Genomic DNA, 18,483 nt, shown 5'->3' on the forward strand with positions numbered 1-18,483 from the left:
GTGTGCAGCACAGTCCTGGCTGCTGTGGACACTTGGTGTGCAGCACAGTCCTGGCTGCTGTGGACACTGAAGCAGAAAGATCATTTGCTTGATCACTAATTACTCAAGAATAGGAATTTGAGGCCATTTGAGCAACATAGGGACTAATGTCCAAAACAAGCTAAACAAAGCCATACACACATATATAATACACACCCCACATATGTAATTATGCATGTATATGTATACACACATGTACACACACACACCCAGATAGATAGCCAATATTCTTTACACTTTGCAGATAAGAAAACCAAGCTCCTGAAATGTCAAATAGCTGTCGAAGGGTGTGCAGTCAGTAGGGAAGAGCTGTGCCTTGCATGGGCCTTGTCATATGCTATTTAATAAAAATATAATAATTTATTCATCTAAGACCAATGAGCTTGAATTAAAATTTTAAGATTACAATGAGAGTCTTTTAATCCATTTTGTCTGTTACCATTTTTATTGTATTATTTAACAGAATCTTAATAACTTTTTTATCCTCTGACCTAGTACATTTCAAGTATTATTAACTATTTGTTCTCCCATTTCCAAAGCAGCATGAGGACTGTCCTTACGGTGATCACACGGGCCCTCATATGCTTGTCCCCTAGTGACTATAAAACAGTGAAGGGCTTAGTGGGAAGTGCTGTGTGCACTGACTGGATGGCCCTGGCTGGTGTCTGAGAAAGGTTTCATAGTGGTCATCTTGAGGGAGGTGAGCTTTCACAGAAGGTCTTAGGACATGAGATATATGGTCTTTGGTTGAATATTCCACATTTATTTTACTGAGGATGATGGTTTGTATTCTTATTTTTGAAAGAAATATGCAGTGTCCCTTATCCTAAATAAGGTTCATAGAAAATATGACCTTTTTCTAAATCTATCTAATACAACTGTTTATTTTTTAGTGGAATCTTGTAGGCTAATTCTAAAATTTACAAAGAAACATACAGGATCAAAAATGAAATAGCCAAGTTGCTTAAGGAAGAGAACAGCATAGGAAAATTCAGTTCCTATCTATTGAGAGTTAGCAAGAAGGGGCAGGCGCACGGGGCTGCTGGGTGTGGTTAGAGTTCACTTCCTAGCCGTTTGCTAAGCGTACAGTGTTTCACTTTTGTGTGTGTATCTGCTTGTATCACCATGAAAGGGGATGCTGAGTAAATCAATGCTGTGGTCTAGCTGTGCTGTGGAAGAGAAGAGAGACGGGTGAATTAGACTGGAAGACTCAAGCGCTACACAGCAGCTGGGACTGTGCCTCTCGGGTGACAGCCGCCTCCTTGGGACCCTCTGCTTTAGAAAGCTGCTCGCCTTATACACTTTAACCTGTTTGATGCCTTGTGTTTTGTTGAGCTCTTTGAGGAGTTATTTCTTTTTAATGATATTTAAAATTTTGTGATTTCTACATACTTTAACAATGCTTGTTTATGGGTGCAGTAACATTTCAAAACAGTATAGTGGCCAGTGATCAGATGAGGATGAGAACTCACTATGGCCACAGCTACAAAAGTGTGTCTTTGTGTGAGGACATTCAAAATCCTGCCTAGGCTTATATCAAGACGAGAGCTACCTTTTTGTGCTGTAAACCCTGAGATGTGTCTCTCCAGTCCACCTGCCCCACCGCCAGCCTGCCCCGCTGCCCGCCCGCCCCGACGCCCGCCAGCCTGCCCCGACGCCCGCCTGTCTTTGCCCAACCAGCCTTTTTAGACTGTGCTTCTTTATACCCTTCCTAGAATCTGATAAGCAATATTCTAGTCTGTTTCTTTGAGATCAACATTGATCTTCTCCAAATGAGTGAGACTGTGTGACTTTTGTGTCTCTGTGCCTGACTTGGTATCTTCCAGTTCCATCTGTACTGCTGCAAATGGAAGGATTCCATCTCTTTTAGGGGCTGCATAGCACAACATTGTGTTTATATACCACAAGAACTATTTCTTAATTAGTCATTCCGAGTCCCCTGTGCTGCATCCTGAGCTCATTAACCCTGATCCATCGTGGAAACAGGGACTGGCTGATCATTATTTTCAGCAGCAGACATTCATATTTTCAGCTAAGCTTTTGGCATTTTAGATTTGTAGGCACCCTTTCCTTATTTCTTTTGCATTATTGATGTACCTTGTATTTGTCATTAATGAGCTTAATTACTTACTCCATTGACAATTTAACTTTGGTTTGAATTTCAGCCTCTGGCTAATGCCTTACTGTTTGATTTCATCGGAAAATTTAGCCAAATCATTTCCCATCTATTGGTTGGTTATAGGTAAACAAACATGTCAGATGCACAGCATGTTCATGGCGTAGTATCCTAGTGCTTTGTGAACACAAGGGCAGTGTCCAGCTGTCCAGGAGATAGGTTGTTCCCTTTATAGAGCAGCCTAGGACGTGTTATGGTCATGGCTACTGTCCTGGCACTCCATGATCACAAGGGCAGTGTCCAGCTGTCTTGATGGTAGACAGCTTCAGATTTCAGGGCTGAAATGAGGGTTAAACATTATAAACCTATTCATAAGGAAGAATAACATTTTAGCCAGGCAGTGGTGGCGCACGCCTTTAATCCCAGCACTTGGGAGGCAGAGGCAGGCGGATTTCTGAGTTCGAGGCCAGCCTCGACTACAGAGTGAGTTCCAGGACAGCCAGGGCTACACAGAGAAACCCTCGAAAAAAACCAAAAAACAAACAAACAAAAAGAATAGCATTTTAAATTAAACAACTCAGCTTGGAATGTAGCTCAGAGATAGTCTCTGTCTAGCAGTGCTAGGCCCTGAATCCTAGTCCCAGCAGTGCAAAGCATAAAGACAAAAATCCACATAAGCATGTATTCAGATGTAAACAAATGTGTTTTCTAGCCATTCTAGGGTTTCTGGATCTGCATTAAGACATCAGCAGTCTTAACCATTTTGCCCAGTCTTACCCTGTGACTTTTGGAGTGTGGGGGAATGGGCTAGTTTTCATAGCTGCAGGTTAGTCCCTCCTTCTGGTGAAATGCGACATGAGAACTGTTCATAGATGGTCACAGCACAGGGCAGCTCTCAGTTGCTGCCCATGTATCAGGTACTTGGTAAGAACTAGCTCGAGTGAGGAAGAACATTTGGCTTACCGTTCAAGGGGATTGTGTTCAGCACGGCAGGGAAAGTGGGGCAGGCAGCAGGCTCAGGAGGCTTAGCATGTGGATCTGCAGTCAGGAAGCAGAAAGTGGACAAGGGAGTCAGATAGCACCGTAAACCCCCAACGCTACTTCCTACTGTGACTACTTCCTACAGCTTTTCCAACAGCTCCACCATGTGGAGCCTGTCCCAGCACATCGCTGTGAGTTCATAACCTGTGGGTGGCGCTGTCACTGGCCAGCACAAATGGTTCCATCTGCTTCATTCTCTCTTACCTCTTGTATGCATGCTGCTGCTTAGAGAGCATCAAAGACAAATGCCCTCGAGAGAGAGAGCTGTGTGAGCCCTGGATGTCAGTCACCATGGTCGTGGCACAGAATTGAGTCTGTTTTAGTGGAAGTCTTACAGATAGTTGGTCGTCTTCTTAAAGACAAAATTTAAAGCTTAAAAGGATTTTTTTTCAGGGAAATGAGATATTGTCAATGGTTTTCCAGAATTTATAGATGTATAGGTTACTTGGGATAAGTCTGCTGTAAATATCTCAGGTCTAATATAATTGATTCATATCCTTCCATTGTTTGGCATTTAGTTTGTTGAAAAGAAGATTGCTCTGAGAATCATGGAAATGTTCAAATATTTTAAACCACTATTTTTAAGTCTTTCAAAATGAGTAATTTTAATCTATCTGAACTTAGGTCGTACTCTGATGACGTGTCCGTGCTGGTGTGGGCCAGGCCTCTGCATAGGCTGTGTGGGTGCTCTGCTCTTGAGCCAGCCCCAGCCCTCAGAGCCTTCTAGTCACTGACAAGATCTCATCAGTAGGGTGTGTAAGCATTTCCAAGATCTTTATAGCAGCTTCGTTTAGATATAATTCAAATACCATATAATCTATCTGTTTAAACTATACAGTGTATTGTTACCCTTTGCTTGACTTGTGTGTGTGTGTGTGTGTGTGTGTGTCTGTGTATGACCATGCACTCTGTAGATGGTAGTAAAGAGGGTCATACCTGAGGAGCTTTTTGGACACCACATTAAGGGGCGTGTTGCTAATCCTCCTAAACAAAGACAGACGCATACACAGATATCTCATGGAAATAGGTCTAGTGATCTGTAGCCCTTCTGACTGAAGAGCGTTTATTACTCCCATATGTTCTGGACCATGCATCCTCACTCAGGGTGGCACTGGGAAAGCAGTGATCTTGTTGACAGGCTAGAAGAGCATTCTCCTCCCTGTTTTCTTTAGCTCTGGCGTAGACTCCAGGCCTCTCCTGTGCTAAGCAGCCCCTCCGTGAGCTGCTCCCCAGCTGCAGCCGAGAACTCACTGTTTTGTTGTATGAAGCACAGAAATACATATAAGGATGAATGGAGAAGTAGCTTGAAAAATCTCTTTAGGCTAGTTGTAGTGGCTTGTGCAATTATCAGGAGCAGAGGCGAGAGCGCTGCCTCTCACACTGTGTCAAGCCCTGTATCATACAGAACAAAGCAACCTCCTTTAGGAAGCCATGATGCAGAAGAGACTGGGAGGTCCTCCTGGAAGGAGGGCAGTCATTCCTCATTAGAGGATGTTCTGGGATCCCTCTGGAGCAGCCGGGAGCTTGGGTGGTCTCACTCATCTGTGCACTCCTCTGTGTCTCACCATGCCCATGCTGGCCCCTTCATCCTCTTTGCTTGGTGGGAGGGAGAGAGCCAGGTGACAGTGGGAGAAGAGAGGAGAAATGGACCAGAATACATTTGAGAAGATGATTCCGGACTGTCTGACTTGTAAATGGATGGCCTCATATACAATTAGGCCCATTTCTACATCTGAGTCTCCACACATTTACATGGTAGCTGCGCACCCCTCCACATATTTCTGCCTATACTTAGAGTCAGAAAGAGTGATTCTGGGTAATTTATTTCCCTTGGAAGGCTCATCTCATACCAACACTTTTGTTTCATCAAGATCCTTTATATTTTCCCCTTAAATTTCCAATGCAGTTAAATCTGACTCTTTATGGGCCATAAGCAAAGACATAAATGATAATAGAAAAAAACATTCTTCAATTATAGGAGGCAAGAGTGCCCGGGTGCAGTGCTCAGCTGCCTGCCTTCCCTGGTGAAAGCTGGTAACAGATGACTTAAAGGTTTGTGCGTGCTCTCTCCATCCCTCTCCCCACCCCCACCCCTTCTCTCTTGTTTGTGCACATGGGTGTGGTGGCCAGAGAACACCCTAGGTGTCATCCTCAGGAACAAGGTCCCTTTCCTCTGAAGCAGTGTCCATTGGCCTAGGGCTAACCATGTCACCGAGCTAGTTGGTAAGTGAGCTCTAGGGATCCTGTTGTCTCCAACCCTCTGAGCACAGGCCGCCATGTCTGATATTCACATGGGCTCTAGGGATTGAACCAAGGCTCATGTGCTTGTGAGCCAAGCACTGCTCACTGAGCTACCTCCCCAGCTTCCTGATTATTTGGTTTTAACCTTTATCCATGGAGCAAACAAACTGGGATGATCAGTTATCAAATGCTGCTTCATGTTGTAAAAGTCAGCTAAATGAAAAGTGAGCAACACTCCATCTTCCTGTGCTTATTTCCTTAGCTGTTGTCACTGTGTCTGTGATGGGGCACAGAGATAAAGTTGTGAAGCCACACCCTGTAGGCATTACAATCTCTGCAAAGAAGATAAAATCAGGACAAACTGACCCTTCGGTCAGATAGACACAAGCCAGGATGCCCAGACAGTACTTGAGTTTAAGGAACAGACTAAGGAAGAGAACCCCATATTAAAAAGAAAGATCCCGAGGAAGAGTTAAGGAAAAGGAAGAAGAGGATGTGAAAAGAAGGGGGCAGTAAGATGAGTAAGGCACAGCAGTAAGCAGGTGTGAGCAGTGTGCAGGTGTGAGCAGTGTGCAGGTGTGAGCAGTGTGCAGGTGTGAGCAGTGTGCAGGTGTGAGCAGTGTGCAGGTGTGAGCAGTGTGCAGGTGTGAGCAGTATGCAGCAGGTCTAGAAGGGTGGATGGGGTGTGGGAGGAGTCAGTGGCAGCTGCAGAAAACACTGGAAGGAGGAGAGTGGGGATGGATGTGAAGGAATGAAAAGAGAAAGGTCAATGGCCAGAGGGAGGACATGGGTGTTTCTTTTTCTTTTCTTTCTTTCTTTTTTAAATAGTATATGCTTAGTGGAAGATGATGGATTCCCATCAGCAGGGCCCTATGACTAGTATCCTCCATTATTCAAAGAATTAGTAAAATTTATTGGTAGGGCCTCTGTCAGCTGTTATTTTTGAGATGCGGTGAACAAAAGAGAGCTGTAAAAACTATAGAATAGCTGCGGGATGACCCCAGTAATTATGGATGTCTTCCTGTTGCAGACAGCAGGGGAGGGTATTAAGCTTGCCATCAAACAATCCATGTTAAATAAGCACCTTGACAGGCTCCAAGCAGCAGTGGCTGTGTTCCTGCAAACAGGAAATTTTGATCAATTATCTTTCTCAGTGATAGACAGCCCATACCTATAATCAACAGAGCATCCAAATTTCATGAAATGTTTGTGGGTGCCCTGAAGAGTGCAGATGCCAATCGTGCCTGTAGCATGCTAGCAACAGACCACTCACTTGTGGTAGAGTATTCTGGTAGGAGCTGCGTGCACCCCGCCCGGGTCACTCAGACTGCAGGACAGTTGCAGCAGGCATGTATGTTCTATGCTCTCCATTTCACAGATGGGAAAATTGCTGAAAGTTAGGTATGGGTCAGTGGCTTAACGAACCCACTATCAAAATGTTGTTTAAAAATGAAACAGACTCTCAAGCCCCAGCATAGGGTAGTCTGCAGTCCTTTAGGATGGCGTGTGATGGAGAGGCCTGAGGGGAACCAGCTAGACAGGCAGGGGACTGGGTAGAAAGTAGAACAATGTCAAACCGTGTGTGTGTGAAATGCCATGATAAGGCCTATTTGTTTATAACTTAAAAAATACATTTAAAATATTTAAAAGCAATGGATAATATGAAAGTGTGGAGTGTGATAAATTAAGTGATAGAAGAAGAAAGAGAATACAGTGTAAGAATGCTTACACTCAGAAATGACACATAAAGCTAAAATATCAGATTATCAGTCACAGCACATTTTCAGAAAGTTATTTCCATTTCTCATCTCTGGAATTTCAAACTTGGTGTCAAGACAGTAGCCCATGTGATGTATCGATTTAAAACTTAGTACCCTGAGAAGAAGCTTAAAACAAGCTTTACAAAGTAGAGATCTGAACAACGCCATTTTTGCTTTTCCAGAAATCTGATTTGGATGCCAGCTCTTAACAGCTGGGAGATTTCCTTTAAATCTATCTAAACCACCAGGTGGGAGATTTCCTTTAAATCTATATAAACCACCAGGTGCTCTTGAAAAATAGGAGACTTTACCTTTATCACATCTCCATGACCTTCCTTCCACTGGCTCCCATGAGCACTTGCTGTGCAGTGTCCCCTCCTACCCATATGTCTCACTCAAGGTTTCTATTCCTGCACAAACATCATGACCAAGGAGCAAGTTGGGGAGGAAAGGGTTTATTCAGCTTACACTTCCACACTGCTGTTATCACAAAGGAAGTCAGGACTGGAACTCAAGCAGGTCAGGAGGCAGGAGCTGATGCAGAGGCCATGGAGTGATGTTCCTTACTGGCTTGCTTCCCCTGGCTTGCTCAGCTTGCTCTCTTATAGAACCCAAGACTTCCAGCCCAGGGATGGCACTACCCACAAGGGGCTCTGCCCCCTTGGATCACTAATTGAGAAAATGCCCCACAGCTGGGTCTCATGGAGGCACTTTCCCAACTGAAGCTCCCTTCTCTGTGATAACTCCAGCCTGTGTCAAGTTAATACACAAAACCAGCCAGTACACCATGCTACCCATGTGCACATTGTGCCTCACCGGGACCTTTGTCCCAGCTGTGTAACTAGGACAGAGAGAAGGGAAAGGATGGGGAGGGAGGGAGGGAGTCAGCAAATGGACACAGAGGCAGCATGCAGTGCATGCCCAAGGCAGGTAGAGAGGGAAGGACAACTTACAGTACGACAGTGTGTGTGTGTCGGGGAGAGACAACTTACAGTACGACAGTGTGTGTGTGTCGGGGAGAGACAACTTACAGTATGGCAGTGTGTGTGTTGGGGGGGGGGAAGAGACAACTTACAGTACGACAGTGTGTACATATGTAACAGTGGGCACCATCTTATAGGCTGAGTGGAAGTCTCCTGGGAGGTGAACCTGCACTCCTGACCCTAGAAGGCAGTTCCAGGGTAAGACTGGAAGTTTTAAAATAGCCAGATGATGGCTAGCTCCCCCCACCCCGTGCTCCTCACTCAGACCCTGGGCTTGGTTCTTGTGAGGTATAGGAGGGCTATTCCCCACGGCCTCATCGACAGAACCCTCTTTTCAGGCTCTGAGAGAAGCAGCTGTGGGGAAAGCTCTGGTCTCTGATGAGGAACGAGGTTGAGCGTTTGTATTTAGGAATGTTCAAGGATTCCTTTCTAAGTGGTGTGTGTCTCGTGTCTATCTGCATGCACATGGAGACCAGTAGACTGCATCTGGTGTTAAGCTCCTGTGTCATTTACCTCATATTGTTTTACAGGACAAGCTCCCCCACTGCCTGGAGCTTGCCAAGCCGGCTGGCATGCTGGCCTGCAGTTCCAGGCCGGTCCCCACCTCCCCAGGACTAGGGATACAAGTACTCACCACTATGTCTGCTTTTCTAAATGTAGGCTCTGGGATGGAACCCAGGTGTTCATGCTTGCAAGGCAAATCCTTTGTCTCAGAGCTGACTACCCAGCCCCCTCCCTGGTTTCCTCTTCAGCTTCTACACAGGCTTTAGTCCTTTGTATTCAGGAAGTCCTCATAGACTAGAAATGCTAACTTCGTTTCTTAAAAGTTGTAGATGTGGTTGGAGATGTAGCTCAGTGGTACAGCACCTGCTCAGTACGCATAGAGTCAGTCCCAACGACTGCCAAAAAGCTTTTTCTTAATTCAATTCTAAAGCAGCCCAGCTGAGGCTGTGCTAAGCCTGGCATGTAGCACAGCATTAGCTAGAAGGACTTCAAGTTCAGGGCCAGTCTGATCTATATAGTGAGTTCAAGGCTAGGCTATACAATAGGGTTCTGTGTTAAACAAGACAAAATGAAAATGAAGAAGAGGAAGAAGGAGGAGAAGAAAAAAAGAAGTTAGAGATATGTTTCTCTGTTTGCTGTTTGTATTTTTCCTTATTCAGTTTGGGAGCTTCTGTTATTGTGTGCTATGTAGAAGGCTCTTCTGCTTAGACAGGATTAGACTGTGTGGCCGTACTGACCTGGTACTCCCTGTGTAAGATCTGGCTGGCCCCGGCTCACAGATCCACCCCTGGGTTCTGTGATTAAAGACTTTCCCCCCACGCCAGCTTTGTTTTTTATCTAGTTACATCAACTACATTTGTTTCTGTTGTTCTGTTCTTTGCTTTGGGACTTTGAATCAATTTTAGATTATTTTTCTATCTTCCTAGTATAAAAAAAATTTACTCTATATATTAATTTAAAATTTTCTTACATCATAATCTCTAATTCATTTAGAATTTACCCTCATGTGTAGTTTGAAGCATAGATGAATTCTGTGGTTGCCTAGCTACCCAAACAGCACTTGCTAAGAAGTTCGTTCCTGGTTGGAGATTCTGGAAGACAGTGCACGTCTCTTTCCATCTGAGTCTTTCTGTACCTGTTCTCTCCAGGCTCCATCAGCCGTCTATCAACATGCAGGTACTAGGCTATTGTATTTGTAGCCTATAGAGAACACAGTTCACATTTGCTCTCCCAACTGTCCTTGCTTGGTTGTTGAGACCTGGTCTCCTCAGACTGGGTGATCCTTGGTGTGGAGGAGTGTGGCTTTTCCTCTTTACTTACCTTCTCTTTCAGAGTGGGGGGCTAGACACATCCGTTAGTTTTGTGGGGACAGAAGCCTTTGCATTTGCTCAAGTCTGCCCTTACTCCATGTCTTAGGCATGTTTTCTCTCAGTCTGGGCCAACTGGAATTTCTGAACAAGCTAGAACAGCAGTTCTTAACCTGTGGGCCGAGATCGTTTGGAGATCGAACAACCCTTTCACCGGGGTCTCTTAAGTTCATCTAAAGATAGATATTTATATTATAATTAATAACTAGCAAAATTACAGTTATGAAATAGCATGGGGGCCACCATAACACAAGGAACTGTGTTAAAGGTCACAGCATTAGGAGGTTAGAACCACCCCTTCTTAGAACTTCTTACCCAGTATTGACAATGTGAGGTTGGAGCTCAGGAGAACAAGGTCTGGCGGAGGTCAACAGTGGAGCCCCGCTCCTCACTAAGGAGTGTGTGAGGTGGGATGCCGCCGGCATGCCTGCAGGTACTGATTCGGTAGCGTTCTCCCTGATAGCCCCACCAAGGTTTCTCATTCATAGGAGACGTGTGGCCAGGCAACATCTTCATATTTTTACCAGAATGTTTAAAGAATGTTATGTGCCTTAATTACTGTTTCATAAATGAAAAAATGTTCATTGTTTGAGATTCTTTTCCAGCATCTTTGTTTCACATTATATCAGCTGTATACCATTCAAGATGAAATTTAAGTCATTACTTTCTTAGAGTAAATAATGCACTGATGTGCTATAGCTCAGAAATATAATAGCTTAGCTTTAAAACATGATCACAGAAGCAGATAAGCTGTGGGGAGTGGCTTGGATGAGTTCATTTGAGTGATATCTTGCTTCTAGTTTTCTTTTCAGGGAATCACATATATATGCAGCTACCCATAAAGTTAGACGTTCTAGGGCAGGTTCCCAGGCTTCCTAATTCTGTGACCCTTTAATACAGTTCCTCATGATGTGGTGACTCCCCAACCATAAGATTACTTCATTGCTACTTCGTAACTGTAATTTTGCTACTGTTGTGAATTGTGACATAAATATCTAACATGCCATCCCCACATAGGGTCACAGCCCATGGGTTGAGAGCCCCTGTTTGAAAGGTAGCCTATGAGTGAGATTCTCAACCAGAAGTATAAATGTGAGCTTATGAGCGTGTGTTAGAAGTACGAGTTTCCAAACAGGTGCTGTCTGCTGCCCTGTCTTGTGCACTGTGTCCCACCTCAGACCAGGTCACATTGCTTTTGGAGCCTTGCAGAATGTCTCTGGGATGATGCTGTGCTGTGGCAGATGAAGGATGATGCTAAGGAGTACAGTAACTCAGACAGTGAATGGATGGTTGCTTAGTTTCTGTTGTTCCACAGCACTGATGTTTGCAGTGAGGCCTGAAGCACGGCAGCCTTACAGAACTCCCCCTTACCACTGTGTAGGGTCTGCTCGTACTGAGAGCACCTGGGAATGACACCCTGTGCATGCAGAGAGCACCTGGGGACAACACTGCAAACGCTGCCTTCAGCCTTGCTTGTTAGAGGCCTGTTTGACTGCAGGACGTAGGGAGTAATAAAATGTGTTGCCTGCTCTTAGTGAGCATCTCTCTTTTCTCTGTCTATTCCACATAGCAAATGTTTTCTCTGGAGTATTTATAGCTTGTGTTTTGGATGGGTTTTCAGGAATTTATTAGGCCAATATGCAAACATAATGGCCCCTACAACTGTCTCTCTTGATGCAGTGTTGGATTGGAAATATTGCAACCTAGGTGAGAGGAGAACGGATTCCAGTGTGTCCATTGCCCTAGCCACACTGCAGTGCTTCAGGGAAAGGAAACAACAGAATGTAAAAACATGTTTGGAAAGGAAAATGTAGGTCATTGCAGTGCCACTCAGACTGTCTTCCAACTCAGCACAAGATGGCACAGGCTGCCTTGGTAGAGGAGGTCCCCAAGGGGCAAGTGGCAGTAACAGAAGCTGCTTGCAGTGTGTTGGCTGGGGCCACCAGACTCATCCTAAGAGGCTGTGACTTTAAGTTACCCTTGCACACTTGTTTTTAGGTTGTATACACTTGTGATTTGTTCTTCTTTTCTTTTACTCCATCCCTGGGAGAAAAAAATAATCAAATCATCTCCAGAGAAGAAATAGGGACCAGCTTTCTTTTCTTTTGATCGTACATCTGATTCTCCATCATTTGGGTGCCTGAATAGAGAGGTTCTTAAGTCAATCAGGCTAGGTGAGCATGCAGCATGTGCCTGCTGACTGAGTCCACTTTTATAATTATTTGCATAGTTCTTTCGAGATCTCCTATTGATTTTCTTTGTGGACGCCAGCATAGGAAAGCACTGTGGAAATGAACCACTTTTGCTTTCTTCTGAAAACAGTCCCTTAACTGATTGGCCCTGTGTGTTTCTTTGCATTTAACCTTTACTTACCCAACCTACCTTCCTTTTTTTCTTGGATCTAACAGAAGCAAACCTAGCCTGCTGGGAAAATAACTTCAGGTACATATAAGTATTTTTTAAAACCCTAGCCAGAATCTGCAAGGGGCTGCTGCAGGCTGCACCCGGGAGGAGCTGGCTGATCTGCCCCTTGCCCCACCACGTGCTTATTATGAACACTCATCAAAAACCATAAACAGATCTCAGAATCCTTGGTCTTAGATATAAAATTTCAGTGAACCAGAATTCAAAATGAACATGCAACAAAAGATCCTCGTCTGTTGCTCCAGCAATGGCCCCCTGGGCTCATTCTGAAAGCGGCCGTTGAATTAGATTGGGAACAAATGTTGGAGCTTACCCAAAGTCACTCATTGTTTAATCCCTGGTAATTTCTCTTTATTATGTGATGAGCAGATGTATTGCAGGTTGATTCAAAAGGAAAATAAAAGTTCAAACAGTTGAAAGTGTGGTTATCAGATAGTATCCCAGATTTGATGGAAAATAAAATCTTCTGTGAAATGCTCACTACAGCACTCCTTACTGAAGAGAGTAAGGACATTGCCAGTGTCAATGAGGACTGGACCACCCGTGCCCCTGCAGCATATGCATGTAAAGTGTGTGTGTGATGTGTCCACACAAGTACCTATGCGCACTGTGCACACTGTGGACGCCAGAAGATGATGTCACACTGTGGACACCAGAAGATGATGTCACACTGTGGACACCAGAAGATGCTGTGCCGTGTCTTCTGCTATGGCTGTCTGCCTTACTGTATTGAGACAGGGTCTCTGAGGGAACTGGAACCTTGTATTTTCAGCTGAGTTGGCTGGGCAGGAATCTCCTGAGATCTGCCTGTCTCCAGTCTTCCCTCCCGGGCTAGCGTTTCAGGTCACTGTGCGTGGACCACAAGTGTTTTCTTACCCACTGAGGTAGGCATCACCCCAACACTTCCCTTTAGTCAGCTCTCTCCCATTTGTTTCTGTGGAAGTGTTCATTAACAAAATTGGTCAGAAGAGGAATGCACGTTCATTGAAAACTTCCATTTTGGACCTAACTCTGCCTCTTATTAATGGTGTGACTCCTGGGGATGGGTCACTGATGAGGTGGGAAACTGTCAGTCCTATGAGGTATTGACAAGGCAGAAACTGATTCTGGATGCCGTGGTGCACACAGCACTTCCTTAGAGTGCGCCCTCACTTGACATTGAGCAGCCCATGTGAGGGGATGAGAGTGATGGCTCAGTCCTCTCGCTGCCTTGAACTCTGGGACTGGGAGTGCCACTTCCCCACCATGGTGAAAACACAATCCGCTAGTTAGGATCTCTGCCCGAGTGTCTGCCTGACAGGAAACACAAGAGGATGGTGCTGTGTGTTCTGTGTGTCATGGCTGTACGTCTTGCTGAAACTTGGTGATGGTACAATTTACAATTCAGAGATTTTTTTTTTTTAAGCCAGCTCTCAACAGCACTTAAAACTTGGGTGCCGCTCTTCATGGTTAACTGAGAACATGGAGTCTGGCTGTTTGAGACGAGGTGCTAGGTTGCCCCCCCACACCCCCGCCCTTCACAGGCACCTGTGGACCTGCTTGCTTGGCTAAGGGTTTTTTGGAAAGAATGTTGTGAATGCTACTACTTGTTGTGAGTAGCTTTCTAGCACATAACTCTTAAGATCCTCTTAAGGCGGGACAGGGGTGGTGCATGCCTTTAATCCTAACACCCATGGTAGAGGCTGTTGAATCTACAGAGTGATGTCCAGGACAGCCAGGGCTACACAGAGAAACTGTTTCAAACAATCAGAAATGATCCTCTTACAGAGGCAGTCTACTGGCTTCTGTTGGTTCCCAAACCCCCACCTTCTTAAAGCTTGTTTTGGTGCTTTCGGCATTTGGGGGAACTGTCCTAGGTGCTGAACTGTGCTCTCCTTTCTTGGCCTCTGCTTCCATTTTCCTGGGGTTAGAGGTGAGTGCCACCACACCCAGTTTGTTTAGCTCCTTAATGGCTTTTGCAAACACAGTGGGGGTTCTGGCTGCTTTCTGGCTGTATTGGCTTGGGTTTGTTTACAAGTATATTTTGCTTTTCACCATTACAGAAGAAACCTGGACATAATAGCTTGAGGTCTTTGCAATTGCCCTTGAAGCACGTGGTATCTACCCATGGCCTGCACTACAAAGCCCGTATGATATTATTCTTTGCCAGGAACTTCACATTGGTTTGTTGGTTTCTTTGCTTGCTTGTTTATTACTGCTGAGAGATGAACTTAGGGCCTCACACACACTGGGCAACATTCTACCACTGAGCTCTGGTCCCAGTCTGGAACTCCTTTGCAGCAGCAGAAATTAAGTTTCTGGATTTGAATCTGATTTGCAGAGCCACAGCTTCCTACAGTCACTATGTGCTGATGCAGGGTTACCAGTGGGTTTTGTTTTTTTAGGTCATCACAACTTAGCTTTTCTAGAAGCTACTCTTTTCCTAGTGACTGGCAGGAATCATTACTCTCTGTGGCAAGAAACCAAAAGTTGGCAGGAACCTTACAATAATTGTCCAATTGGATTTATCTTTTTAAAGTCTCATGCCAATTTCCAAATTATCTTCAGTTACAGGGCTTCTGTTTTCTGTAGAAGGTTGAAAGTGAGAGAGATGCATGCAGCCTCAGCCCTGCCCAGGTGAGCCGTGCAGGCCCCAGCGGTCCTTCCTCAGCACACTCTGGACAGAAGCCAGCACCCACGGGACGTCCTAGAACTGAGTTAGGAGCAGAAGGCAGCTTTTGCATGTTTTGGAAACATGTATGCTGTGACTGACTCTTTCAAGGGTGTGGAAGAGCCGAGGGTTCCTTTGTACCCTGGGCAGGAAGCACTGAGGGACCGAGCAGTCTCAGCTGAGTTTCCAGCCTTATTCTTGCAGCATGAATTGACAAACACTAGAAGGCACGACCTCTATCCATGAAGTAATTTCTGAATGTCCCTGAAATAGAGGAGTGAGCCGAACCCCCATCATTCCACCCCCGCCTAGCACTCCTCTCCTTACCCCTGCCTTGCCAGCCTGTGCCAATTTGATAATAACAAGCCCAGAACAAAACACATCTGTTTATTTTCTCTCATCTGCATTAACAACTGAAATGATTTTGCTTGTTTGAACTTCCCTCTCTCTAGATTCCTGATATTTATTTTGAATTTGCGCTTTGGCAGAATGAGATCTCAATGCATGCCAGGCCGACAGGCTGTGTATTTGGTAGACTGGGATGCTTTTTCCTTCACTTGCGCTAAGGCTGGCTGTCTTTACAGCCAGACTGTATTGTCCTAGCTCAGCTGTCAGCAGTGAATGCACCTTTATTTCAGACTGTGCAGGGTGAGACCTCATCTCCGTTCTGATCCTTTACCTGTGTGCTTTATGTACTTTGGTGTACCGGTGAACTAAGACATTAAAGACGAGGGGCTGAGGGGGCTAGTGGGCTAGGTCAGTGCTCTAAGTGAATGGCTTTGTTACTAATTTTCTAGATATACTTTTTAAAAATGAGATAATGCTTCACACATCAAAGATATTTTCTTTCTTTCTTTTTTGTTTTTTGTTGTTTTTTTTTTTCGGTTTTTTGTTTTTTGTTTTTTTGAGACAAGGTTTCTCTGTGTAGCCTTGGCTATCTTGGAACTCACTCTGTAGACCAGGCTGGCCTCAAATCTGCCTGCCTCTGCCTCCCAAGTGCTCAGATTAAAGGCATGCGCCGCCACCACCGGGCTAAAGATATTTTCTTCTTTTACTTTTTGAAATGTTCTCAAGCTTCCGCTGTGTTGTGATGAGTGTCAGCACTTCATTCTCCCAGATGAGGTGACAGTATTCCACAGGATGAGTGCAGTTGCAGAAAGAGACCTGTTAGCAGGTTAGGGGGTTCTTGGAGTCAAATCTTTGAGCTTTTCTGAAATAGCTGCATGAAGCACCCATGTCCAGTTTCTGTGTAGATGCATGTGCAGAGCTTTCTGGGTTGCTGTCATGGGCGTGGCTGTAGCAGGTCATGCTGAGCTTTCCCGGGAACTTCTAGAATGTTTTTCATAGGAGAGCCTCAGCAGCCATGTGGGTGGTTCTGACTTGACCTGCCCACTGTAACACACCGTTGTTGGTTGTCCTCGTCCTCATGGGCACCCCGTGGCCTTGATTGGTTCCTCCTGAAGGGTAGTGCTGTGGGGCACCTTTTCATGCTGATCATCTCTGGGAAAATGTCTTACTCAGCTCCTTTGTTTATTTTTAAATGGAGTAATTTTTGTCTACTTGCCAGCATATGATTATGCTGGTTTTTATTATTATTATTTCCTTTTAGTCATTGGGTTTTAAACCTCTATATAGTATGGGTTCTACATCCTTGTCTCTGTCATTTAGAAAGATTGTTCTTACATTGTGCAGAGTGTCTTTTTAATAGGCTCCCAACACACTTGCTTTGGCGCGTGCGTGCGTGTGTGCGTGCGTGCGTACGTGCGTGCGTGCGTGCGTGCGTGCGTGCGTGCGTGCGTGCGTGCGTGCGTGCGTGCCTGCCTGCCTGCCTGTTTGGTGGGGGGCTCGTGTGTGCTAAACGTCCGCTTCACTGCTGCCTTCCTTTCTTGTAGTATCCATGCATGCCCAAGCTTTCTCGTTTTGATGAAGCCTAGTTCATCCCCTTTTCATATCTGAGGAACTCTTGCCTAAGCCAAGCTCATAAAGGTAGACACGTTTTCTTGCGAGAGTTTAGATCTTATCCCTAATGTCTCGTCCATTTTGAGTTAATGTTTGCAGATGTGTGAAGCAGGAGTCAGAATGCATCCGTTCTTCTGTGTGGTCAGTGTCCTTCCCCCACTGGTGGAAAAGTTTCCCCTAGCCCCCTTATTGATATCTATTGCTGTCATGTCTCAGACTTTTGAGGAATTTTTCCTAAATGTTCTTCATTGTCTATTGTGTTGGTGATGGAACTCGGAGGCTCGCACATACCAAGCATGTGCTTCACCACTAAACTGCATCCTCAGACCACTGTTCTTTCTGCTGTTGTAAGTGGAATTGATTTCCTTAGCTTATTTCTCATATCGCTTATTGCTTATTCATAGAAATTCAACTTCTTTTTGTTTATTGAGTATATTACCCACTAGAAAGAACATTGTCCTAGTCCTGGCACTCAGATAGGAGGAATGGAAATTATAAGTTCAGGGTCATCCTTGATTAAATAGCAATTTCAAGACCAGCCTGAGTTATAAGAGATCCTGGCTCAAAACAACCACAATCACAAGAAATATCTCACACACACACACACACACACACACACACACACACACACAGCACCACTAACTACAAAAATTCTCATTACAATTTCCTAGATACTAGAGTCAATTTACAAAGCAGATCTTCCTTGGAATTCTCTTGAAGAGATTATATAAAGTTAATGTATTTAACACTTCCTGTATGCCATATAGTAAGCTACTTATATTCCATAAGTCACTTTTGATTTCACCATGAAACCCTAGAACAGTGTTGGAGCTTGAACTGAGCCATGGGACTTCATGATCTATGCACTCTATGTTGATCTGTGCTCAGCCTCACTCTGTACTTGGGCAGTGGCAGACTCCAGCCCCTTGTGTGGATTGCTCACACTGCTCACACTCAATATTTACACTTTAATCTCTTCTATAAGTCTGTTCTCTGTCCATCTAGAGCATTTCTGTGATCTCATCCTATTTACCCTGTACTTAAACAGCCCCAAAGCCTGTGTTCTTAACTAACGTCTTGGGGGATGATTTCTAGTCATGCTCACCTGGAGCCCAGACAGTGGATGAGGCAGTGTGGAGGATGATGCAGGTTTCTAACTCTTGCCGCGTTGTCAAGGTGGATCTCTTCCCCTTGTGCAGTGATGATGCTCCTCCTATCGGAGGCTTGAACTGCAGAGATGGCTTGGCAGCATGTGTAGTACACTGCAGAGTCGGGCGGTAGGGAGGTTCTTACAGTAGACAGGAGGTGATTAAAGGACAGTAGAAATGAGACTTTAATCCCAGCACTTGGGAGGCAGAGGCAGGTGGATTTCTGAGTTCGAGGCTAGTCTGGTCTACAG

At 44.9% G+C, this 18,483-nt stretch overlaps 1 protein-coding gene and 1 long non-coding RNA gene across 4 annotated transcripts in view; one reads left to right on the forward strand and one right to left on the reverse strand.

Annotated features, from left to right (window-relative positions):
• Positions 1-8,901, reverse strand: part of LOC116074307 — a 26,300-nt gene extending 17,399 nt beyond the window's left edge. The window contains exons 1-2 of the long non-coding RNA XR_004112169.1: positions 8,815-8,901; positions 3,119-3,193 (exon numbers count right to left, since the gene is read on the reverse strand). This is a non-coding gene — a long non-coding RNA (uncharacterized LOC116074307). The remainder of the gene's footprint in view (positions 1-3,118; positions 3,194-8,814) is intronic.
• Btbd9 (BTB domain containing 9) overlaps positions 1-18,483 on the forward strand; it is a 364,895-nt gene that overhangs the window by 170,026 nt on the left and 176,386 nt on the right. The gene's annotated exons all lie outside the window — the stretch shown is intronic.

The sequence above is a fragment of the Mastomys coucha genome, unplaced genomic scaffold (assembly GCF_008632895.1).
Source record: "Mastomys coucha isolate ucsf_1 unplaced genomic scaffold, UCSF_Mcou_1 pScaffold3, whole genome shotgun sequence".
Classification (NCBI taxonomy): Eukaryota; Metazoa; Chordata; class Mammalia; order Rodentia; family Muridae; genus Mastomys; species Mastomys coucha.